The sequence below is a fragment of the Plecotus auritus genome (assembly GCF_963455305.1).
Source record: "Plecotus auritus genome assembly, chromosome: 9".
In the NCBI taxonomy this organism is placed as follows: Eukaryota; Metazoa; Chordata; class Mammalia; order Chiroptera; family Vespertilionidae; genus Plecotus; species Plecotus auritus.
In genome coordinates this window covers 89,221,562-89,247,412 of record NC_137783.1, presented here as the reverse complement: position 1 = coordinate 89,247,412, position 25,851 = coordinate 89,221,562, and positions in this window count along the sequence as shown.

The window sequence follows — 25,851 nt, the reverse complement described above, 5'->3', positions numbered from 1 at the left end:
TGTGGTTGTGAGAGGCAGCACGTACAGCTGTATACCTTATGCTGCCATCTTGGTTTTTTTCACTCTGCTCATTTTTTAATAGAATTGTTTGTATGGTTGAATTTCTTGAATTCTTCATATATTTTTGTTATTAATCCAATGTTTGAGCTGTTGTTTCCAAATATCTTCTCTCATTCAGTTGGTTGTTTTTTTTGTTGTTGGAGGTTTATTTTGCTGTGCAGAAACTTTTTTTAGTTTGATATAGTCCCATTTATTTATTTTTGCATTTACTTCCCTTCCCTTGGGTTCAAATTCATAAATTCTTCTCTAAGACCAAGGTCCATAAGTTTAGTACCTATGATTTCTTCTATGTGATTTATTGTTTCAGATCTTACATTTAGGTCTTTGATCTATTTTGAATTAATTTTTGTAAATGGGACAAACTAGTTTAATTCTTTTTCATGTGGCTTTCTAGTTTTCCCAGAACTATTTATTGAAGAAGCTTTCTTTCTTCCATTGTATATTTTTGGCCACTTTGTCAAAAATCATTTGCCCATATACACGTGGTTTTATTTCTGGGCTCTCAATTCTGTTTCATTGGTCCATGTGCCTACTTTTCTGCCAATACCATGCTGTTTTGATTATTATTACTCCACAATATAATTTGAAGTCAGGTAGTGTGATACCTCTGGCTTGGTTTTTTTGCTTTTTTTTTTTTTTTTTTTTTTTTTTTTCCTGAGGATTACTTGGGCTATTCAGGGTCTTTTGTGGTTCCATACAAATCTGATGATTTTTTTGTTCTATTTCTTTAAAAAATCACATTGGGATTTTGGTGGGGATTACATTAAATCTGTATATTGTTTTGGATAATTTGAACATTTTAACTATGTTGATTCTTCTAATCCTGAACAAAAAATATATTTTTATTTTATTTTGTCTTTTGTAATTTCTTTTACTAATACTTTGAAGTTTTCAGTATATAGGTCCTTCAGATTTTCTGTTAAATATCCTTAGGTATTTTATTCTTCTTATTGCAATATCAGAAGGAATTTTTTTTTTCATTTTTAATGAAATTTTATTTTTAGTATATAGGAATGTAATTTTTGTACATTGATTTTACATACTGCAACTTTATTGTACTTGTTTATTGCTTCTAATAGTTTTTTTTTTTTTTAATGATGTCTTTAGGGTTTTCTATATAAAGAATAATATCATCTACAAAAAAGCGATACTTTTACTTGAATTTTCAACAATTTGAACAGCTATAATTCAACAAAGGATTCTCCACTTAATGCACAATCAAGTCTGAGAGACCTATACACTGACACATCTAAAGGTGAGCAAGTGGAAGCGAACTGGGGAGGAGTGAAGGGAGAAGAGCTCAAAGAAGCCACAGACTCGGCCCTACAGCCTGGAGCTCACGGCCAGGCTCAGCCTGGAGTGAGGAGGAATCAGGTGGTGGCTGCAATCCCTTCTGCTGGGAGGGGCAAAGAGATCTAGAGAGCATTCCTGCACAAGTAGGCATCACAAGCTGCAGCTGAGCCCTGAGACCTCCAAAGGACACAGCACAAATGTGTGGCCACAGTTGTCTGGCAATTGACATCCCAAGAGGAACAAAGCTTCAGAGCCTAGCAGCCTTCTCTTCACCTTCCAGAGCCTGCCTCCTCTCACCCTTTGTGTTGGGTTGCACAGCACATTATCTGCAAACTTGAGAATTGGTATTACATGAATATTTTTTCTCTGAGCGAAGGGAACTCTGCAGCTAATATCACAGTTGGATGGAGGCACAGAGGAGACACCACAAAGGTCTACTGGTCACCATTGCTGGGAGGGCAAAGTAACAAAGAAGTCCACTGGGTTCCCTCAGTTCGCTCCACCCTCACACATCTAGGCTGCACTGCCACCAGTATCTGGCTGCAAATGACAGCTGTGAGATTTCACAGACTTGGATGCCCACCACCCACCACATTTCCCTGTGGGGTTGGTCCTTTGGGACCAGAATGACCAAATCATAGGGGTGGTGCCCACATTCCCAGGGAACACAGGACATTTTCCACCTGAAAACCCAGAGAAATGCAAGAGAGCTAAAAACTTTGTGATTTTGAGCCACCTACTGGAAAATAAGAGAAAGACTCCTTATCAACCTACTAGAGAAATTCCACTTATATATAGATGCCTAGACAGAGAAGGCATCCATCAAATACCATGAATAATCAAGGTGCTGAGGCACCTCATCAAGAAAGAAAATGAAAAATCTCCAGAAAATAATCTTAAAGATATGGAAATATATGATTTAAATGGCAGAAAATTCAAGGTGGCAATTCTGAAAAAACTCAATGAGATGCAAGATAACACACTGGCAGTTTAATGAACTAAAAAACCAAACTAACAAATAAAATGAGACAAAAACTTTAAAAAAATAACCAAACATAAATTCTGGAGATGAAGAACTTAATAAAAGGGATTAAGAATGAATGACTGAACATAGGAAATAGAGCTGACCAGATGGAGGAAACAGTTAGTGATATTGAAGATATAAATCTAGAAATGATGCAGAGGAAAGTAGAGATGAACATTGAAAAACAGAAAAGAAAAGAAAGAAATCTGTGAGAACTATCTGACTCCATCAAAAAGAACAATATAAAAAGAATAGGCATACTAGAAGAAGAGAGAAAAGGGAACAGAGAGTCTACTCAAACAAATAGTTGACAAGAACTTCTCAAACTTATGGAAAGTGCTAGATCCTCAAATCCAATAAACAAAAAGAACACTTCAATTCAAAATGGCCTTATCCAAAGCTCATTGTATTAAAACTTTGAAAAGTTAATGACAAAGAAAGAATTCTCAAGGCAGCCAGGGCAAAGAAGAAAGTAAGCTTTAAAGGAAAGCCTATTAAGTTATCATTGGACTTCTCATTATTTTCTCAGTTAAAATTATATTGTGAATTCTTCACATGATATTAAATTATTTTTGAACACATGAGTTGAAAGACTGCAGAACATTTCAGTACATGGTTATGTTAGATTTTCTATATTAGAAATATGCTAGACTATCAATAGTATATTGACATATAATTGACATATAGATTATTTTCAATATTTACTAAAATAAAATTCATTGCCCGAATTATGACTTAGCATAATTTTTATCACATCTCTGATTATATCAAACTAGAGGCCCAATGCTCGAAATTCGTGCAAGAGTAGGCCTTCCTTCCCCAGGCTGCCGGCACCGGCTTCCCTCTGGCCGCTGGCTTCCCTCTGGCCGCCAGCAGGCACCTGGGACCCGGGCTTCCCTCTGGACACTGGCAGGCACCCAGGACCTGAGCTTCCCTCGCAGCCCCTGGATCGGGCCTAAACGGGCAGTCGGACATCCCTCTCACAATCCAGGACTACTGGCTCCCAACCACTCGCCTGCCTGCCTGTCTGATAGCCCCTAACCACTTTTGCCTGCCAGCCTGATCATCCCCTAACCACTCCCCTGCCAGCCTGATCAATGCCTAACTGCTCCCCTACCAGCCGGATTGCCCCTAACTGCCATTCCCTGCTGGCCTGGTCACCCCCAACTGCCCTCCCCTGCAGGCCTGGATTCCCCTAACTGTCCTCCCCTGAACTCCTGGTTGCCCCCAACTGCCCTCCCCTGCAGGCCTGATCTCCCCCAACTGCCCTCCCCTGCTGGCCTGATCTCCCCCAACTGCCCTCCCCTGCAGGCCTGATCTCCCCCAACTGCCCTCCCCTGCAGGCCTGATCTCCCCCAACTGCCCTCCTCTGCTGGTCCGGTCATCCCTAACTTCCCTCCCTGCTGGCCTGATTGCCCATAACTGCCCTCCCCTGTAGGTCTGGTCTCCCCAAACTGCCCTACCCTGCAGGCCTGATTCCCCCTAACCACCCTCCCCTGCAGGCCTGGTCCCCCCCAACTGCTCTCCCCTGCAGGCCTGGTCCCCCCCAACTGCCCTCCCCTGCAGTCCTGATTTCCCGCAACTGCTTTCCTCTGCTGGCCTGGTCACCCCTAATTCCCTCCCTGCTTGCCTGATAGCCCACAACTGCCCTTCCCTGCAGGCCATCTTGTGTCCACATGGGAGCAGCCATCTTTGACCACATGGGGGTGGCCATCTTGTGTCTTGGAGTGATGGTCAATTTGCATATTACTCTTTTATTAGATAGGATAGGTTGGTTTATAAGATAGAAAATTAAATAATTATTAATTTTTACCTAGAAGGTTTTATGCTAAGTGAAATAAGTCAGAGAAAGACAAACATGGAATCTAAAAAAATAAAATAAATTAAAAAACAAAACAGAAACAATCTCATAGATACAAAGTACAAAAAGGATGGTTGCCATATTGGAGGGTAAGTGTGGAGGAATGGGTCAAAAAGAAAAAGGATTAAGTTATACAAATTGCCAGTTATAAAAAAAGTCATGGGGATGTAGAGTCCAGCACAGGAAATATAGTCAATAATATTGTTATAGATCTATATGGTGTCCTGTGAGTAATAGACTTACCAGGGTGATCACTTCATGGGTTGTATAAATTTCTAATTATTATATTTTATACCTGAAACTAATCTATAATAATAAAATCTTAATATCCTAATTAGACCAGACAGCCAATGACCTTCTTGACATCATTTCAGAAGCTGCAGCAGCGGGGGCCGAGTCAGAGGCAGTTAGGGACAATCAAGCAGGCAGGCGAGCAGTTAGGGGCAGTCAGGCAGGCAAGCAGAGTGGTTATGGGAGATCAGGCAGGGAGGTGAGCAGTTAGGGGCAATCAGGCAGGCAGGCGAGTGGTGAGAGGTGATCAGGCAGGCAGGCTAGTAGTTAGGGCTGATCAGGCAGGTAGGGAGAGTGGTTAGGGGTGATCAGGCAGGCAGTCAAAGGCAGTTAGGGGTGATCAGGTAGGGAGGCGAGTGGTTAGGGGCACTCAGGCAGACAGGCAGAGTGGTTGGGGTGATCAGGCAGGCAGGCGAATGATTAGGAACCAGCAGTCCCGAATTGCGAGAGGGATGTCCGACTGCCAGTTTAGACTAATCATCTCTGTGGGATCGGGCCTAAACTGGCAGTCGGACATCCCCCAAGAGGTCCCAGATTGCGAGAGGGTGCAGACTGGGCTGAGGGATTCACCCCCGTGCATGAATTTTGTGCACCGGACCTCTAGTATAATAAGGTATGTCAGCTGTAATTGAGAAAAAATGTTTAAATAAGACATGTAATGCCTTCTATATAATTTATCCAAATGGTCTTCTGAAATATATGAAAGTAATAAAAATTATTGTTAATTAAAGATGCATTAATTATTAAGGTATTCTACATGTAATTTTTAGAAATGAAACATGTGGTTAACTTTATAATTTTCTGGTTTAGAATATAGTTTCTGGAGAAGAATTTGACCCAACTATATGGCCAAAAGCTTTAGTATTTGACATTTTGTTGAATGGTAAATGAGGGGAAAACAGCAGATTTATCCTATCTAATAAAAGAGAAACATGCAAATTGACCATACCTCTGCTACACCAACAAGCCACGCCCATCAGCCAATCAGGAGTGAGTATGCAAATTAACCCCCCAAATGGTGGTTAATTTGCATACGCAGGTGCTGAGCAGCCTGGGTTCCAGGAACATCCTCGGGACCCAGGCCGCTCCTAGCCTGTAGGCCCGCACTTAGGCCCTGAGTGGCAGGGGTCCCAGAACACCCCCCCGGCCACTCTGGGACTATGGGTGCAGCCACTTACGTGTGCTCCGGCACCAAGCGGCAGTTCGGGTCCACACCCCCAGTCCGGCACCCATGACGGGGCTGGCTGCTGGCCTTGGGGGCATTCAGAGACGGGCATGCTCCTGCCCCACCCCCAGCCGTTTGTGCATGCTCTGGAACCAAGTGGTGGTTTGGGTCCACACCCCAGCCTGGCGCCCACAACAGGGGGCTGGCTGCTGGCCTCTGGGGCATGCAGAGACCCCGGCAGGTGCCACTGCACATGGCCCGGGCATCCCCACATGGGGGTGCTGGCTGCCGATCTCTTGGGTGTGCAGAGTCTCTGGCAGCCACCACCAGGTGGCAGGGACACACCCCTAGCCCAGTGGATACAACGCAGGGGCCACATGAGCTGCAGAGGAAACACCATTTTTAAAAATATATTTTTTTATTGATTTTTTTACAGAGAAGAGGAGAGAGAGATAGACAGTTAGAAACATCAATGAGAGAGAAACATCGATTAGCTGCCTCCTGCACACTCCCCACTGGGGATGTGCCTCCAACCAAGGTACATGCCCTTAACAGGAATCAAACCTGGGACCCTTTAGTCTGCAGGCCCACGGTCTATCCACTGAGCCAAACCAGTTCCAGCGTAAACACCTTTTCTGACCGCTCATTGGCTAAGCTCCCTGTATGCTGCCACTTGCAGTGTTCTTGGTAACTTGGGTTATAAGAATCCAAGAAGGTGTTCCAGGGTTTTTCCACCTCATACCTGGAGGAAAAAATGAAGGTCCACTGCTGGAGGGGCTAAGAACTGTCATATCCTGCCCTAGCTGGTTTGGCTCAGTGGATAGAGCCTCGGTCTACTGACCGCAGGGTCTGGGTTCGATTCTGATCAAGGGCACGTACCTAGGTTACAGGCTCTTCCCTGGCTGGGGCCCAGGTCAGGGCTCATGCAGGAGGCAACCAATCAAAGTGTCCCTCTCACATTGATGTTTCTCTCTGTCTCTCCCTCTCTCTTCCACACTCTCTAAAAAATCAATGGAAACATATCCTCAGGTGAGGATAAAAAAAAAAAAAAGAAAGAAATGTCATATCCTATGAAAGACACATCTTGAAAATGCCTAAAGTGGTCATTTTTTCACAGTGAAGGGACTGGAGTCTGTGTTGATGAAAACACCTTGGTGGCTGCAGTGGCTGCAGTGGCTGCAGCAGCGGGGTGATGGGGCTGGCGCCTTCCCTGATCAGCCCGGTCACCTGCCAAGAGGGAGGCCAGACTGCGGCTGAGGCCCGCTCCCCGTGGGAGTAGGACATCTCCTGAGGGCTCCCAGTCTGTGAGAGGGGCCAGGCTGGGCTGAGGGAACCCCACACTGTGCACGAATTTCATGCACTGGGTCACTAGTAAATTATAAGTAATTTATATTATATGGAGGACACTTCTTTTTAGTTTTTCTTAAATTCCCTAATTTCTGACATCTCTACAAAAGCCTATTGCAGCACGTCTTTGATTTTTAGCCTCTATGCTTCCTTCACTGTACCCAGCGTGGTGTTTTGCTCAGTGTTTAATAAATGTCTGTTCAAATGAAATGATATGAATCCACCTTATCTGAAGCCTATTAAAAATTCAGAGGTTTTTTTTTTTTTTGTTACAAACATAGATAATTATTGGCCAAACAATTCTAAGGCAAATGTGTTTTTTATAAAATAAAAATTTTTTAAATAAATCTTTTGTAAATCCTGTTCCATAACTTCTCAATTTCAGATAACTTTTGCATTTAAATTATACGCACTCTATTATTCTATTTATATATTTAAAAAACAGACAGTGCTATAGTGTTTAGGCAGACAGGTTTAGCTATTAAAACCATAAAATAATTCAAAAGGGGATTACTGTACAGGTAGTGAACTCGGGAATAGGGGTGCTTTGTGATTGTGAGCGAGCACACAGCAGTCCTCTGGGAGCGTTGGGGGTACTTTATTTGGAAGTGGGTCACTGACACAGAATATTTGACTTGTGATTAATAATCTTTGAGCAATTTAGTATATGTGCCTTATTCCACAAGTAAATACAAATGGTGAAATAAAAATAAAAACTGACAAGATCATTTCTCTACTCAGTATCATGATGAAGTGAGTAGGTGATAATTGTTTGGCTCTTTCATTGTGTTAATATTCAAAGAAAGAACATTTCCTAAGTTTATCACCCCAATTCTTACAATACATGACATTATCATCCTGAATTTTTAGAATATATATGTTCAAAAACTATAAAATTTGAACTTTAAAATCCTTAACCAATATACTCAAGGTTGTAAAGTGCCCATGATAGGAAGAAATTATGTAAACTCTGAAAACTGGTATTTTATTTTATTGAGTTAATGAGTAATAAAATACAGGATGCTAATTCTCAGAATTTGCAATATGCTATTTAGAAGCTCTTTACAATATATTCTGTGTCCATTTTAGCAGGGCTTACTTTGACAAATTTGTCTTGCTTCTTATAACTTATTTTTGATATTCCCTTTCTCCAGTGAGAACCTTTTCATTCCTTGCTTCTTTTTTTTTCTCCGTGTATCACAATTTACACAACCCTTACCTTTATTTTATCTTATTACTAGTGGCCCAATGCACAAAATTCATGCATGGAGAGGGGGGTATCACTCAACCCGGCCTGCACCCTCTCCAATCTGGGACTCCTCAGGGGATGCCCGACTGCCGGTTTAGGCCTGATCCTGGTCGGACATCCCTCTCACAATCTGGGACCACTGGCTCCTAACTGCTCACCTGCCTGCCTGCCTGATCGCCCCTAACCACTCTGCCTGCTGGCCTTCTCACCCCCACCTGACCCCCTGCTGGCCTGCTCACCCCCAACTGCCCCCCCACCAGCCTGCTTGTCCCCAATTGACCCCCCCTGCTGGCCTGCTTGTTCCCAATTGCCCCCCCTTGCCGGCCTGCTCACCCTCAACTGCCCCCCTGCCAGCCTGATCACCCCCAACTGCTCTCCCCTCCTGGCCTGATCGCCCCTAACTGCCTCTGCCTCGGCCCTGCCTCATTGGCTTTGTCAGGAAGGACGTCCAGAAGGTCTCCTGGTCTAATTAGCATATTACCCTTTTATTAGTATGGATAACCACTCACACAGATTAAAATTTTGCTTAAATGTTATCTCATTTTCTCTGAACTCATTACTTAAAATAGCACTCTTCTATCACTCATAATGCCTCTTACACTTTAACATTTTTCTCATTGCACTTATCACTATACAATATGTCATGTAATTGTTTTTTCCTTGTCTTTCACCAATAGAATATAAATTTTATGAGAATAGAGTTTTATATTAATTTCTGTATCCACCATTGCTAGAACAGTATCAAGAACAGCTGTGAAGAAATATTTGATGGGTGAATGACAAATCAATGAATGAATGATCTATTGGTAATAAGTTCATGTTAATGCCACACTGAATAAGTTTAGCCTAATATGTTATCTGTAACTATTATTTAAATTTTCATTGGGTTTTCCAAAAAGTTGTTCTCTTAATTCAGTATGCAGTGAAAAGCTGAGGAGAGAAATGTAACAATTCTCAAATTGTGTTATAGTTACATGTTTAAGTTACATATATCAGAAGCCTACTACATTCACTAAGACAATACCATGCTAAATCAAGCAATTCAACTTCTATGAGAGATATAATTAATATGTTCATATTTTCTGAGACTAGGAATAAATAATGTTAATGTTGGAGGACCTCAATAGTGATGTCAAGATATCTAAGATGCTTTGGGGACTGACAAAATATATTTTGAGTTTTCATGTAATTGGAAAATGTTTCTGATATTAAAGAGGTAGAGAATAAAATATGACAGGTATTTAATTGAATAACAAATTTCACTTGAAAAATATTTGGGTGAAAATAGTCTTGAAACTGATTTTAGAAATATTTATTAAACATAGTTTCCAGGAAGAGAAGTCCCATGGTGTCTATAACGTTACATTTTTAGGCAGAAATCTCCATCATTGTGCTCATCTTTATTGACCCTGGTGTACTAGTTGTAAAGATATCCCGTTTTCACTTGTATAGATTCAGTGATGAGCAGACACCGAGATAGTTGTATTTTTCTTCTCTAAGTTTATTTTCAAAAAGTTATTGAGAAAAAGATGAGCTCAGAACTAAGAAATCCTTTTTAATAATAGTCATGAACACAAGGGGAAAGTTAGTTCAATGTTAATCAGTTTTTATGAGGGAGAAGGAAAAGGAGAGAGATGGAGGAGAAGGAAAAGGAGCAATATATAGTGAGCATAAGCCAGCTCACATCCACTTTATGCCCATTAACTCCTTCATGACTCACGATATTACTGTAAGGTAGAGTAGAAAATAAGAGAAGATAGCATTATTAAAGTCTTTTTAAAAAATGTTAAAATCTCACATCCAAGGTTTTACAATTAGGAGTACAGAGATGATTTATACCTTATTAGAGTGACTCCAAAGAACTTGTTTTTAGCACAGTTAAAAATATTAAACAATGTATTCTTAATAAGTTTACAATATTAATTAAAAATACATATTTAATCAAATGAAGGCAGCACAATGCTACTCTTTTTCAACTCCTGGTTTCTAGAGTATTCTGTTATGTTTTACCTAATTGTTTTTTATTTTTCCCCATAAATCAAGCACTGTTTGGTTCATGACCAAGTTTTCCTTCGCAAATTTGTTCCTGTTCAAAAACCGTAAGTCAAGTACCCACACTTTAGAGTTTATTTTAGAAACTATTATTTCCTATCTCCTCCTCTTTTCTACAAATGTGAGCCCAGTACCAGATAATTAATCAATTTTAAACCTCAAATTGCTTTTTAAAAATGTTACTGATAGACCCTGCACCTAAGAAAAAATAAGCATCATTTCACACTTAGCGATTATTTCTCTACAATATTTCTCAAAAAAAAAAAAACAACCAACCAAACAAACACACAACAAACCACCCACAAACAAACAAAACAACAATGCAGTAAGGCAATAAGTAGATTACGTTCCCCTGGCCAATTAGGAGAAGTGATCACTGGAATTAATGCATTTGTATGTACAGACAGAGAACTCATTGCCTTGCATACAGAACCCGGGCTTTGGAAACTAAACACTTGAGGAGTCATGTTTCCACTCAGTCCTCATTACTTCTGTGATCTTGGGCAGTCCCATTATATTTGGAACCTCTTTCTTTTCACTTGTAAAATGAGAATAAAAATACATCTCTAACTAAATAACAGGATTATTGCAAAAATAAAATAAACTATATGAACCAATATTTCCAGTGGTAAACATGACATAGGTATTATTTTCCTCCTATCAGCTCCCTAGTTAATCAGAATATATTTCAAGTCTACTCTTTTATGTACATTATAAGAAGAAACTTATAAGAAGCATTTTTAAATTTAAAAAAAAAGAGTAAATAGCTAATATTCCCAGAGGCAAGTGATCTACACAAGTGATTTTGGAAGGGTCTTTAGATATTATCTTGTTATAAGAAACACATTTTAAAAAACTATAAGCCTCAGTGAGTCTCCAGAGACAAGTTGCACAGGTCAATTTCTGATACAGTGGATACGATACGCCAAGAGGAAATTGTGTTTCCAATTACTAACAGAACTAAAAAGGAACAACCACAAGTGTTCTCCAAAAGATAGGTAAGTAGATGAAAGTGTAGTGCAATCTCTCAAAAAACCCTCTACCTAAAAGCAGAAATAGGAATTAAATGCCCTCTGTCATCTCATGATCAGATGGAGCCTCTGGCTCTTTTAAGTTTGGGTACACTTATTTTAATTCAGAGGCCCTCTTCCAATTCTTCTGACCCTTGTCATTGCTCAAAAAACAGAAGTACGGACTTTCTTCTGCAACACACTCAGCTTTTCCCTATTTTACTCACAAAACGGCCTCTTACAACAAAGTTTGTAATTTTCTTGAAGAATTTAAGGGCCAAGAGAAAGATTATACTTTACTGAGCCCAAGACTTTTTTCTATAATGCAGCTTCATTCTCCTCCCTCCACCCCATAACTTTGCAAGAATTAGTAACATTCCTCCCTTTCCCAGTCTCCAGTCTCCCATGTCATCTATAGCAGGTAAATTCTTAACTCAAGCACACCTTAATTGGGAGTTTGCCATCAAAGTGGATAGAATCTTTTTTCCACATGCAGCAACCTGGATGGACTTGAAAGACATTATGCTAAGTAAAATAATCCAGCCACAAAAGAATACGTATTGTGCTATTTATATTTATATGAAATATCTAAAATAGTCAACCTCATAGAAATAGAGAGTAGAAAGGTGGCTGCCAGTCACTGGGAGAAGGTTTATGGGAAATTAATGTTCAATGAATATAAAGTTTCAGTTATGAGAGATGAATATATTCTAGAGATCTCAGTACAACATTGTGCCCATAGTTGTAAAACTTGGTTAAGAGGGTAGATCTCATGTTTAGTGTTCTTACCACAATAAAAATATCTACATAAAAACTTTAAATTTTTGTAGCAGAAATTAAAATGAATAAAATAAAGCAAAATAAATAGTTTAATTATATAGATTTAAGCATTAAAACATAAAATAGAGATTGAAGATTAACCTTTAATAATTTGGTCTATTTGTTTATATATAGAGGCCTGGTGCACAAAATTCATGCACTTGGAGAGATCCCTCAGTCTAGCCTGTATCCTCTCACAGACCCAGGACCCCTTGCTCCTTACCTGCCTGCTTCCTGCCCCTTACCACTCGGCTCACTGCTCCTAGTGCTGCCGTGGAGGCGGGAGAGGCTCCCACCACTGCTGCTGTGCTTGCCAGCTGTGAGCCCAGCTTCTGGCTGAGCGGCGCTCCCCCTGTGGGAGTGCACTGACCACCAGGAAGCAGCTCCTGCATGGAGCATCTGCCCCTGGTGGTCAGTGCACATCATAGCGACTAGTCATTCTGCCATTTGGTCAATTTTCATATTAGGCTTTTATTATATAAGATATTCTAATATATAAAAACCCAGGGTCCTTAATGTCCAAATTGACTGAAGGCTTGACTGACTGGAAGTCAGTCCTGCAGTCAGTGGCGACCCAGCACTGACCGCCAAGGGGGCTGTGGATCAGGCCCGGAGAGAGGCCCAAAGAGAGAGGCAGGGTCTGATCCACAGCCTCCATGGCAGCTGTTGATCAGCCATTACCTCTCTCTTTCTCTCTGGGCTTCACCAGCAGCTGTGCCTCTGTTTCTCTCTGGGCCTCCACGGGGGCTGCTGATCAGCCCCACCTCTCTGATCAGGCCCAGAGATAGGCCCAGAAACACTGACTGGCATAGAAACTGACCAATCAGAACCAAATTGGCTGGGAGGGGAGGCCAGGTGGGGGCGAGATCAGGCAGCAGGGGAGGGCAGTTGGGGTGATCAGGCAGACAGAGGTAGTTAGGGGCAATCAGGCCAGCAGGCGAGGAGAGTTGGGGGCGAGATCAGGTCGGCAGCAGAGGGTAGTTGGGGGCAACCAGGCTGTCAGGGGAGGGCAGTTGGGGGCAAGATCAGGCTGGCAGCAGAGGGCAGTTGGGGGCAACCAGCTGGCAAGAGAGAGCAGTTGGGGGCAAGATCAGGCTGGCAGGTGAGGACAGTTGGGGGCGAGATCAGGCCAGCGTTGAAGGGCAGTTGGGGGCAACCAGACTGGCAGGGGAGGGCAGTTGTGGGCGAGATCAGGCCAGCAGGGGAGGGCAGTTAGAGGTGATCAGGCAGGTAGGCAGAGGCAGTTAGGCACAATCAGGCAGGCACGCAGAGAGGTTAGGGGCGATCAGGCAGGCAGGGGTTAGGGGCAATCAGGCAGGCAGGCAGAGGCAGTTAGGGGCAATCAGGCAGGCAGGCAGGCGAATGGTTAGGAGCCAGCAGTTCCAGAATGCGAGAGGGATGTCTGACTGTGGGATCGGGCCTAAAGCTGCAGTCAGACATTCCCCAAGGGGTCCCTGATTAGAGAGGGTGCAGGCTGGGCTGAGGGAAGCCCCCTGTCCATGTATGAATTTCAGAACCAGGCCACTAGTGTGTGTGTGTGTGTGTGTGTGTGTGTGTGTGTGTATATATATATATATATATAATATATATAAAATTATGTTAATACACATAAGTCTTTCAAATTTTATCACCTTAAAATTTTATATAACTAATATTATAACTACATATCCTATATAATAAAAGAGTAATATGCAAATTAACCATCACTCCGCTACAGCCACACCCACCAGCCACACCCACCAGCCACACCAACCAGCCAATCAGGAGCGAATATGAAAATAAACCAAACCAAGATGCTATGGCCACAGAGAGCAGGAGGGAGGCTTGGGTTTCCCTGGCGATGGAGGAAGCAAAGCTTTCCGCCTGCCCTTGCTGGCCTAGGCCTCCACTCAATGCTACAAAGTTTCAATGATAGAAGATACATAAACCCAAACAGAAATGGCGACAGCCATGGAGCTGGAAAGAGCAGGAGGCTAGGGTTGCCCGTGGCAATGGAGGAAGCCAAGCTTTCCGCACACCCTGGCCGGCCCAGGCCTCCGCTTAAGGCTACAAAGTTTCAATTATAGAAGATACATAAATCCAAAAAAAATGGCTGCCGCCACGAGCAAGCAGAAGGCTTGGCTCCGCTCTAGGCTACAAAGTTTCAATTGTAGAAGATAAATAAACCTCAGATACCAGGGCCTCCACTTGGGTTGCTAGGGGGCTTGGCCAGCCTGCAAACCACCACAGGCCCCTTGCCCAGGCCGCCTCACGCCCCAAGGGAACCCCACCCTGATCCAGGACACCCTTCAGGGCAAACCAGCTGGCCCCCACCCGTGCACCAGGCCTCTATCCTATCTAATAAAAGAGTAATATGCAGATTGACCATCACTCCAACACACAAGATGGCTGCCCCCATGTGGTCAAAGATCCTGCCCCCATGTGGACACAAGATGGCCACCACAAGATAGCCAGCAGGGGAGGGCAGTTGGGAGGGACCAGGCCTGCAAGGGAGGGCAGTATGGGCGATCAGGCCAGCAGGGCAGGGCAGTTGGGAGGGACCAGGCCTGCAAGGGAGGGCAGTTGGGGGCGATCAAGCCTGCAGGGGAGAGCAGTTGGGAGTGACCAGGCCTGCAGGGGAGGGCAGTTAGGGGCAAACAGGCTGGCAGGGGAGCAGTTAGGCATCAATCAGACTAGCAGGGGAGTGGTTAGGGGGTGATCAGGCTGGCAGGCAGAAGTGGTTAGGGGCAATCAGGAAGGTAGGCAGGCAAGCAGTTGGGAGCCAGCAGTCCTGGATTGTGAGAGGGATGTCCGACTGTCCGTTTAAGCCGGATCCCACTGGGATCGGGCTTAAACGGGCAGCGGACATCCCTCGAGGGGTCCCAGATTGGAGAGGGTGCAGGCTGGGCTGAAGGACACCCCCCTCTCCCATGCACAAATTTCGTGCACCGGGCCTTTAGTAATTATATAAATATGTAATCAATACTTATCAAAAAAGAGTGTATGATGGAGGCCTTCATTTTAACTAATGATTCATCTTTTCTATTGAAAATTTAAGAATATCCCATCATAACCTATCTCTGTGTGCCTATTGTCACTAGCAAAATTCTAAACTTCCAAGAAATCTTCATATGACTCCATAGATTTCCTCAAGTGAACCAATTCTCATAGTTCTCCGACATCCAAACCTTGCCTTTGTTTACTTTGAATACCTCTCCTCAGCATCTCACACAACCCATCCTGCTCAAAACCTTCTCTGAAGTCTCCTGTTGTCACCTTATTTTTTTGCAGATGTAACACATCAGTGTAGACTTCAAAGTGGAAGTTGTCCTTGTTCTTCTTCCAACACTGCATGTATTACAAGGCCTGGAGATGGACTATCTTATATCTCATTTCAGCCTCTAAACAATTTGTTATCTCTCAAAAACCAAGGGTTCTTTCAAGTAGTGCTGTTACACTTTACTATCTCCTAGCCCTCTTTGATGCTAGTATCTACTAACATTTCTCATTCCTCATCATTCTTAAATTTTCATTATTCTTTCACCTCGCTTACCACTTTCTCTTAATATCACTATTTTTGTCATTATTTTTGACATGGTCTAAATTTATATTGATGATCTATTCAATCCTCTGTCCTTCTAGGTCTTTGGCATCTGTACTTCCCGCTATCTATTCCTTAATTTCATGTTAGTTACCTCTCATGTCCTAGACATTTTCATTCTAAATTAGCACATCATCTCTGAAATCTCATCATACAATCAATTATTTCATTAAATCTACTATTTTTTTGTTCCTTTACACCAGTACAACCACTGCACAAATTTTTCTGCTCCATCAATAATTCCAGTTGTTACATTTGTCCAATTGTCATTTTTTCATTATCCTCCATTCCAGCTTAAATTTCATGCTGCCTCACTAGAGCCATACAACCCATAAACTCCTTACTCTTTGCACCTTACTCCCCATGACATCAATTTGCCTGGAAAATTCAAACCCTAATCTGCATAAATTTCACCTTCTCTGCATCTTCACATCAGCAGCTGTACATGGCTGGAAAAACACACAGGTGCCTGCTGACCGGGCTCCATTGAAATGGTACCATAAGCCTCAAATGGGAACTCAGCACCACCTGACGAAAGTGCTAATTTCCATGAGAAATTCACTCCTCTGCTTTCCAAGGAGACCATGTCAAGGAAATAAAAGAACCTACTTCTCTGTAATTGCTTTAAATCTCTTCCCATACTGTTAGAAGGGACAAGTTTGCCTGGCATACTGGAATAAGTTTGAAAGTCATTTTTATTCCACATTAGGTTTTTAAAATTTATTTATATCTGCCCTAACCAGTTTGGCTCAGTGGATAGAGTGTCAGCCTGTGGACTGAAGGGTCCCAGGTTCAATTCCAGTCAAGGGCATGTACCTTGGTTGTGGGCACATCCCCAGTAGGGGGTGTGCAAGAGGCAGCTGATCGATGTTTCTCTCTCATCAATGTTTCTGACTCTCTATCCCTCTCCCTTCCTCTCTGAAAAAAATCAATAAAATATATTTTTAAAAAATTATTTATATCTATACACATAGAGTTGGTTTATTGATTTTAGCTAAAACATACTCTTCAGATGAATAAGTATGTACTTATATTCTCATACTTCTGCTGAAAGATGGTTGCATTATTTGTACATTTTTATACACTTTTAAGAGTGTTGCAGTGGATATTCATGAAATTGTCTCCTTTTCTACCTGTGGAATTTTTTTTTCTTAGAGTAGACTTCTAAAAGCAGAATTACTAGATTTCAAAGAAGGCACATTCCCAAAACTTTAAATAATGTAGTCAATTTCTCTCCAAAGTGGGTTAAAAATTTACACCCCCAATAACACTTTAAATGAGATATAGTTTTTACATGTTATGTTCAACACTGGTAAAAAAAATAATGTTATCAGGCTTTCAATCTTGCAAACCGGACAGATGTGAAAATCTATATCTAGTCCAAAATTTAAATTTTATAATATTTATTAATGTTGAGTACTCTTTCATATGTTTATCATCCATTCATATTTCTTCTTCCATGAATTACCTATTATATCTTTTACTTTTCAAATTTCTTCTTCCATGAATTGCCTATTATATCTTTTACTTTTAGAAAAATTTAATTTCTAAATTTTTAAAATTGTAAAACATATCACACAGAATGTGTACAAATAAGATATATGTCATAACAAGTTTATAAAAGCAAGCAACACTGTATCTACTCAGTACTTTAGTTTCAACTCTTTTAAAATTTTATACAAATAAAATAATCCAGTATGTATTAATTTTGTTTCTGTTTTCTTCCTTTCAGCAATATATATACTAGAGACCCGGTGCATGACATTTGTGCACTGGGAGCTAGGAGCGGGGGGGTGGGGGGGGGTTCCTCAGCCCGGCCTGCACCTTCTTGCAGTCTGTGGCCCCTCAGAGGATGTCCGCCTGTTGGCTTAGGCCCACTCCCCACGGCATTCGGACATTTTCTGAAGGGTCTTTAGCGCTGCCACGAGGCAAGAGAGGCTTTGTCACCCCCGCTGCGTTCGCCAGCCATGTGCCTGGCTTCTGGCTGAGCAGCACTCCCCCTGTGGGAGCACACTGACCACCAGGGGGCAGCTCCTTCATTGAGCGTCTGTCCCCTGGGGGTCAGTGCATGTCCTAGCGACTGGTCATTCTGCCATTTGGTCAATTTGCATATTAGCCTTTTATTATATAGGATATATATACATACACACACATATTTATACATATATACATATATACATATATATGTATAAATATGTGTGTGTATGTATATATATATATATATACACACACTAGAGGCCCTGCAAGAGTAGGCCTTCCTTCCCCTAGCTGCTGGCACTGGCTTCCCTCTGGCACCAAGCACCTGAGCTTGCTTCTCCAGCTGCTACAGGCACCCGGGACCCAGGCTGGCTTCCCTCCGGCCCTGGCTTTGTCCAGAAGGACTTTGGAATGACATCTGGAAGGACATCTGGTCTAATAGCATATTACCCTTTTATTATGTATATATATCCTATCTAATAAAAGGGTAATATGCAAATTAACCGTCACTCCATCACAAAGATGGTGGTGCCCATAGCCACAATATGGTGGCACCCAGTCCTCTCAGCTCCTCCAGAGTCCCCCAGTCCTGGGGGGCCGGCCGCTGAGAGCAGGCAGTGTGAGCAGCCTGGCAGAATGTTTGCCTCGTCACTGCAGCAACGAGGCAAGCATTCCTCCTTGGCAGCAGAGGGCCTCTGGGCAGTGGGCACAGAGTGGCCGGGGGGGCGACGGGGGGAGAAACGCTTGCATCGTCACCCTGGCGACAAGGTAAGCATTCTGCACCTGGCCGCAGATGGGCCTCTGGCCAGGCTGGGCCACAGATGTGCCTCTGGGCCGCGGAGGGCCTCTGGGCAGCAGGCGTGAAGCGACCAGGCCCCACAGTGAGCTACTGGTGCATAGATTCGTGAGCAGGGCTACTAGTGTACATATATATATGTATTTTTATATGTATATATATGTATTTTTTTTTTTTACTGTTGATACTATTACAGATGTCCCTCCCCAATCTTTTCCTACATCTACCTAGCCCCTACCCCCACCTCTCTCTGGCCTACACTGCACTGCTGTCTGTGTCCATGAGCTATGCATATATGTTCTTTGGCTAAGCTCTTCACCTTCTTTCGTCCAGTTTCCCCTCCGCCCCCTTCTCTCTGATACCTGCCAGTCTGTTCTATGTATCCATGCTCTGGTTCTATTTTGTCCATCAGTTTATTTTGTTCATTAGATTCCACATATAAGTGAGATCATATGGTATTTGTCTTTTTCTGACTGACTTATTTCTCTTAGCACAGTAATCCCAAGATCCATCCATGTTGTCACAAAGGGTAGGAGTTCCCTCTTTTTTTTTTATGGCATATTATACTATTGTGTAAATGTACCACAGCTTTTTTATCCATTCATCTACTGATGGGCACTTGGGCTGTTTTGAGATCTTGGCTATTAAAAATAAGGCTGCTATGAAGATAGGGTTGCATATATTCTTTTTGATTGGTGTTCCGGGATTCTCATTCAGAATAATATTTAAAAATTTATCTAAGTAATTGTGTGTAAATAAAATTTATATATTTTTTGTTGCTCTGGGATATTCCCTTGTAAAAATGTATCATTATTTGTTCATTTTATTCTTGATCTCATTTTGAGTTGTTCCAGGTTTGTTATGAATAATGATATCATAAACATATTTGTATATACATATATATACACATATATGTATATGAAATATATACATGTATATTTATCTTGGAGCAAATAAGCATTTTCTGCAGAATAAATGTTTGTGGTAGAATTTTTGAATTAAAAAGTATATGAGTCCTCAACTATACAAAATAACATATATTGTTTCTTTGTTTCTTTGCTGTTGTTTTTAGCTTTCAAGACAAAGCGTAAATCTGGAATATTTCTATTCTGTTGCCAGTGTGAATTCTGATTGCTCCAAATTCTTTCCAACTTGGAATTGTCAGACTTTGCATTTATTAATTTTAGTTTTTTGGATTTACAGTATGTATGTTTTCAGATTTACTTTCAATTTCATTAATTGCTAAGTAGATTAGCCACCTGTTTAAAAGTTTTGGATGTATATATTATTTTGCTATAGAATTTTAAAGTATTTTTTTTTAAGAAAACTTTCCTTCCTTCCTGCAATATTTTTAATTGGGTTATCTGTTTTTTCTTACTAATATGTTTCAATTCTAAAAATATTATAAATATAATCCCTTTAACAGTTATATGTCTGCTAAATACCTTCTCCTACCTTGTGAGCTGCTTTTCACTTTCTTCAATGTTTTGTATTTCATATTCTCAAATGTACAGACCTTTTTACTTATACATAGATTATTTTTTATATAACATTTAAGAAAACTATCTCTACCCAGGCATCTTGAAGATATTCTTTGCACTATATATATCAAGGATAATAATTTCCCCCTTTAACATTAGTTATATGAGCCATGTAGAATTGCTTTGTGTGTGCATGTGTGTGTGTACACACATGCGGGTGTGTATGTATGTATATCACATGAGGTAATGGTACATTTTACCAAATGTTCTGTAGTTACATCTTTGATATGTATCAAATATGCATATGTGTATGTTTGCTTCACTGTTCTTGCTGAGGGATTGGCAAACATTTCCTTAAAATATCGGATAAAAATATTTTAGGCTTTGGGCCATACAGTGCATCACAAGCTGGTACAGCCTGGAAGCAGCCATAGATAATCCTATATAATAAAAGCGTAATATGCAAATCAACTGAACAGCTGAACAACCGGTCACTATGATGTGCACTGACCACTGGGGGCAGATGCTCAACACAGAAGCCAGGCTCATGGCTGGTGAAGTGGCGGTGGCAGCTGGTGAAGCGGCGGTGGCAGAAGCATCTCCTGCCTTCTCGGCAGTGCTAAGGATGTCTCCCTGCAGAGAGCAGGCCTAAGCCGTCAGTCGGACATCCCCCAAGGGCTCCTGGACTGCTTAAGGGCACAGGCCAGGCTGAGGGACCCTCCTCCCCCACCCCAAGTGCACAAATGTCGTGCACTGGGCCTTTAGTAGTAAATGGTCATAGCTTTGTTCCATTAAAACCTTATTTACAAAAAGTGGTAGTTGCCCTGTGTCCAAATGTTTCCAAATCTCTGTCTTATTGACTCTTGATGTAGTAAAACCCTTTTCATCTATATTGGGCAATAAAGCCTACCATATGTAGAACATTCTCAGCATTTTGTTATTCTTATTTAGATTATCTTTGCTAGAATCAAAACATTGTATTTCTTCAGAAATTTTAAAATCAGAATGTGAAGTTTCTCCATCCACGCTCCAAACACTCCATGGTAGTTTTCACAGTGTGTGTCATGTATCTGTATTTCTATTTGGTGGAAATTAACATCTTGAGTCTTTCAATTCATGAACTTGGTATAAATCTCCATTTATTTGTGTTTTCTGAAATATCTTTCAATAGAATTGTGATGTTTTCTCCATAGATGTCTTACATATGTTTTCTTAGATTTATTCAGAGGCATATATTTTGGTGCTATTTTTGGTAGTTTTGTTTTTAATTTCTAACTCTTTCTGCTGTAAAGAAAATACTATTGATTTTTAATAGAGATCTTAATTGATATTAGCTATTTTTATTGAATTTTAAACTTTGTTATCTTACCATTTAAAATTACCCTTTACTCTTAGCAAATGTATAGGTAACTACCCTTTTCTTTCTCATCACAGAATTTTCAGTGGCTGTCAGTATTCCTGGAATATAGTAGAACCTCCAAATACATTCAGTGGATGAATAAATAAAATGGATAACAAAGAAATGTAAACTGAAATTCTGACTATTATGTGATGAGTATGTATTGGAAATATTGCAAAAGAAAAATAAGTGCTTGGTCAGCCGGTGTGCTTTGGTGGTTGAGCCTTGACCCAGGAAACAAGAGGTCAGGGGTTTGATTCCCAGTCAGGGCACATGCTCAGGTTATGGGCTTGATCCCCAGTAAGGGGTGTGTAGGAGGCAGCTGACCTATGATGTTTCTTCCCCATACTTACACTGCTAATTTGAAATCTCCTGTTGTAAGAATCACAACCTAAATTAAGTAAGATTACATTTACTTTATGCAATCTACAAGCTACAGAATCTATTTCTTAAGTTCATAAACTTGAAGTACTCAATTAAGTTGTATTAGATGGAGCCTAACAAAATACAATAGGCCCATATTTAAATGTTTGCTTTAATTTACCTATCTCAGGAAATTGTGCACTACTTTCCCATTCCATCACAACTTCTTGCTAAAATAAAGTACAGCATTCTTCTTTTAGTCATCCTGAGTCAGGTCTCTCAATTAGAAATTGGAGACTTGGCTTTTAAAATAATTTTGCAAATTGGCTTTATCCTGGGAATTGAAACACTATTGTTTAGGAACTACAGCTCAAATCAGACTCCCCTGAGCTGTTCTCTGTACTTCTATTTGACTGGTTAGAAAAATACTTCCATTTCAGCTCATCTTCCTGCCTCCGTTTTTTAAGCTGACGATAGGTCTAGTTGCCATCTAGAACTCAACAATGAAACTACGCACTGTGACTTCTTTCCTTGCAACTTCTTTTGTTTAGAAATAGATAAAAAAAGAAAACTGACATTTTCTTTTGTAGCTTTGCTCAGATTTCCTACTGATGTTTTAGTTTATTTGCTCAATTTAATAGTGAATTCTTGAGCAAAAGACATTTTGCCTGTAACCTTTGGATGGCTTAGACAGCGCCTGCACCTGTGACATCCCCTGAGGTGGCCTTCCTCCGGGGAGGGTGCTTTGTTTATTATCAATAGAATGACGTGAGTGATTGGCTCGGTACGAACCTGGATCTTTTGTTCCTCTGGGCTTGTGTCTGTGCAGGTAGAGAAGACAGGGAAAGGCTGAGGCTCATTTTCACTTTGTTTAAAAATTAATCTCTTTGCTCTTGGTTATGGATGATTAAAGTTCATGTTAGTTTTTTCTTGGGGAATGTAGATTGGGCATACACGTTAAAAATGCCCCAGTTTTCTGTTGGAGTCTACAATGTTGTCAGTGGCTTAGTTTCAGTTCTGAGCAGGAAAAATTTATTCATTTATTTATAGGCTATTTTTCCAATTTCCTGCTGCCAATGATATATAGAAGGAAACCAATAGGTTTTTTAGAGGGGAGGGTCAGCCTGCTGGTTCCCAAAAGTTTGAGCTAGGGAACTGCAATGACCCCTGAAACTTCTAATGCACAGCAGGTGCTTAATAAAAATCTGAGATATTAACAGCCAGTATTACCAGGAACAACAACCATAACTCCGCTCCAGAAGGAGTGTCTTTGGAGTCCTGAAACCCCCAGGACATACAGTCTAGACTCCTTGGAGAAGCAGTGACAGTGACGGCTGCACCCATTTGACATAGAGTATGTTTCTCTTAATCCTGTCAGAAATTATGAAGTCTGCTCTGGTAGAAAATAAACCAACCCCAAACTGCAAGAAAAGCACTAAATTTTATTTTATTTCCTAGCTAGATCATGGGTTATTCAAGGAAACTATATACACTGCATTTTCTTGCAATGTTTCTATTTCCAAATCATGTCATATTGTTCATAGAAAATCATTAATGACCAGCTCTCTATCTATCTCTGTATATGTCTGTCAGTTCTCTGTCTGTCAGTCTTTGACTCTCTCTCTCTCTCTCTCTCTCTCTCTCTCTCTCTCTCTCAACACAGAGGAACATGCTGAACACACCCATATTATGTAATTATATAATTTATGAGAATAGTCATCTTCAAATCCTAATTGATATCTGAATATCCTTTAAAACAAAACAATAATTTTCAGAAGCTCATAATCTCACCTTAAAGCCTGCATTATTTTTCATTCTGCATGTTATTTACCATTTTGAATTTGCATCTATTATTCCCAAAACCATTACTCACCTGAAAAAAGTCATTGAAATAAACTTTGGCATGTGGTCACATTGATTAAACTTTTTCATGAATTTTCACCACAAAATTCATTTTGGAATCTTGCATCCTAGAAACAACTTAATGGTCTCTGGAGAATAATTTATATTCATTAGATTTAAAATACTCCTTAATAATAATATTCCCTCTGTCACTGTTTTGTAAGCTTCAAAAAAATCATGCTTACTAATTTTGTCAGTTGCCTTTTTTCAGTTTCCTGATAGTTTCTTGAAACAGTCTAGGACTAACAGAAACATAATCTGAAACTGACCTGATCAAGACAAAACATAGCACTCATGATTTTTAATTATTTTATAACTATAAGATCATAGTATTCATGAATAAGCTACTTACTACATGTTTTAGAAATGCTTATCTAAATTTGTCTTGATTTTTTTCTTTAGCCTGAAAGTCAAAACTTCAATGTCTCTTTCATTACTTCAAAATAATAAAACAAAGATTTTCTTTTTCTTTTTTTTCAGGAATAATAAAATACTGATTGTAAATATAACCACATACAAGATTTCATTACCAACAATCATAGTGAGCCCATTCATCGTTTTGTTTTAAGACAGTCCTTCATCCAGTTGTCATTTAAGATGACAATTTTACAATGAAAGTCAGTTCAAAATTTTTTCTATGAGAGATATGAATACAAAAGGATTATGAAAATTATGATCACTAAACTTTATACACTTTCACATCCCTGTGGCTGCACTATAGATGTTTAATTCCCACTGATTTCAAAAAGAGCTCAGTTTATAGAATTGCTCGGCAGGCATGCAGTGGCTGAGTGAGTGCAAAATGCCAGTAAAATACTTATTTCTGAAAGGAAATGCTAGACAGTATCTATGGAAAAAATAGAAATGGAGTGTTTTTGAACATTTTCTAAAAGCCAAAAAATAAAACAAAAGCATGCACCCAAGCAACCAAACAAAATACACACCAACACAACAGTGACAAAAGATAACTACATGCAAGGTTTTAGCATGTAAAACTTTCTATGCTGATTATTTCTGACACAAAAGAATAAGACCCACCCCAGACACTTTTACTGAAAAACCACCGACATCTACTATGGATAACTTATTTTGCATATTTTCTACAGGATCTTAGATAGAAATGATATATTAAATGTCACATGTCAGAAATAACTTTTGTAATTACTGCTTTGAGGAAGGTTTTTTAAAATAATTTCCCCTATCTTAAAACGCATTCCTGCCATATAGTTCCTCCACCAACATTTGTATTTCTCCTATTGTTTACTTCAAATTTTATTCCCAGAAATCTCTTGACTGTGTCTACTTCTGTTCGACCTACTGTATCCGTAATCCCTAGTAATATGGCTTTCATCTTTAATATTCTACTCTGACTTGATAGGAGGAGGACAGGGTCACTCACATTGGTACAGATGTGGAGACTGAGGACATTACACACACACACACCAGGAGAGTTTTCAAAGATAGACCTTTAAATTTTCTGGGGAGAGAAGAGTCGGCATCTTTTGGCTTGAGTGAAAGGAAGTCCAAATGCTTTGGTTTTGTTTTTAATTGTGGTTACAGTGCAAAGGTTGCTGGCTTTAGGGTTCTCAGATGGGGCTGGTATTTGTGGGGCTTGGACTTCTCCATGGCATTAAGAGAAAAAGCAATGGGCTTTTCCTATCAGATACTTAGATGTCATTTACTCAGATATGGGGCAAGTGGAGAAGGGGGAGGAATGAGTCCTAAAAGCTGTCAGCAGTCAAACCTTAAACATGGAGCTGGAAACGTCATTACCTACTAAAGCAGTTTTTCTATAGAACAATCAATTTCGAATTGACAAATCTAGATGCTCACAGTTCGCCCTCATTATTCCTTCAGGACACACTTGTGGTAAATAGCCTTCTTTTATTGGTTAGTCTCTGTAGCTAGAGGAGAGGTTCTAGGAAGGAATGATTGTTCTAACACAGGTTAGACTAAAATGCTTACAAAAATCACCTATAGTCCAGTAGTGAGGAGTCATATAAAAACATGATAGCTTTTTGATTGACATGTGACTGCAATGAAAGATGAGAAGGAAGGGATTAATATTCTCAGTGGTGTCAGAATGTTAGGTAGACAAAGAAATGATTGTCTGCTCACCCTGTAAACTCCAAAAAGGAAGTATACAACCCCTAATTCTCATTGGTGGTAACTTCTTTCACTC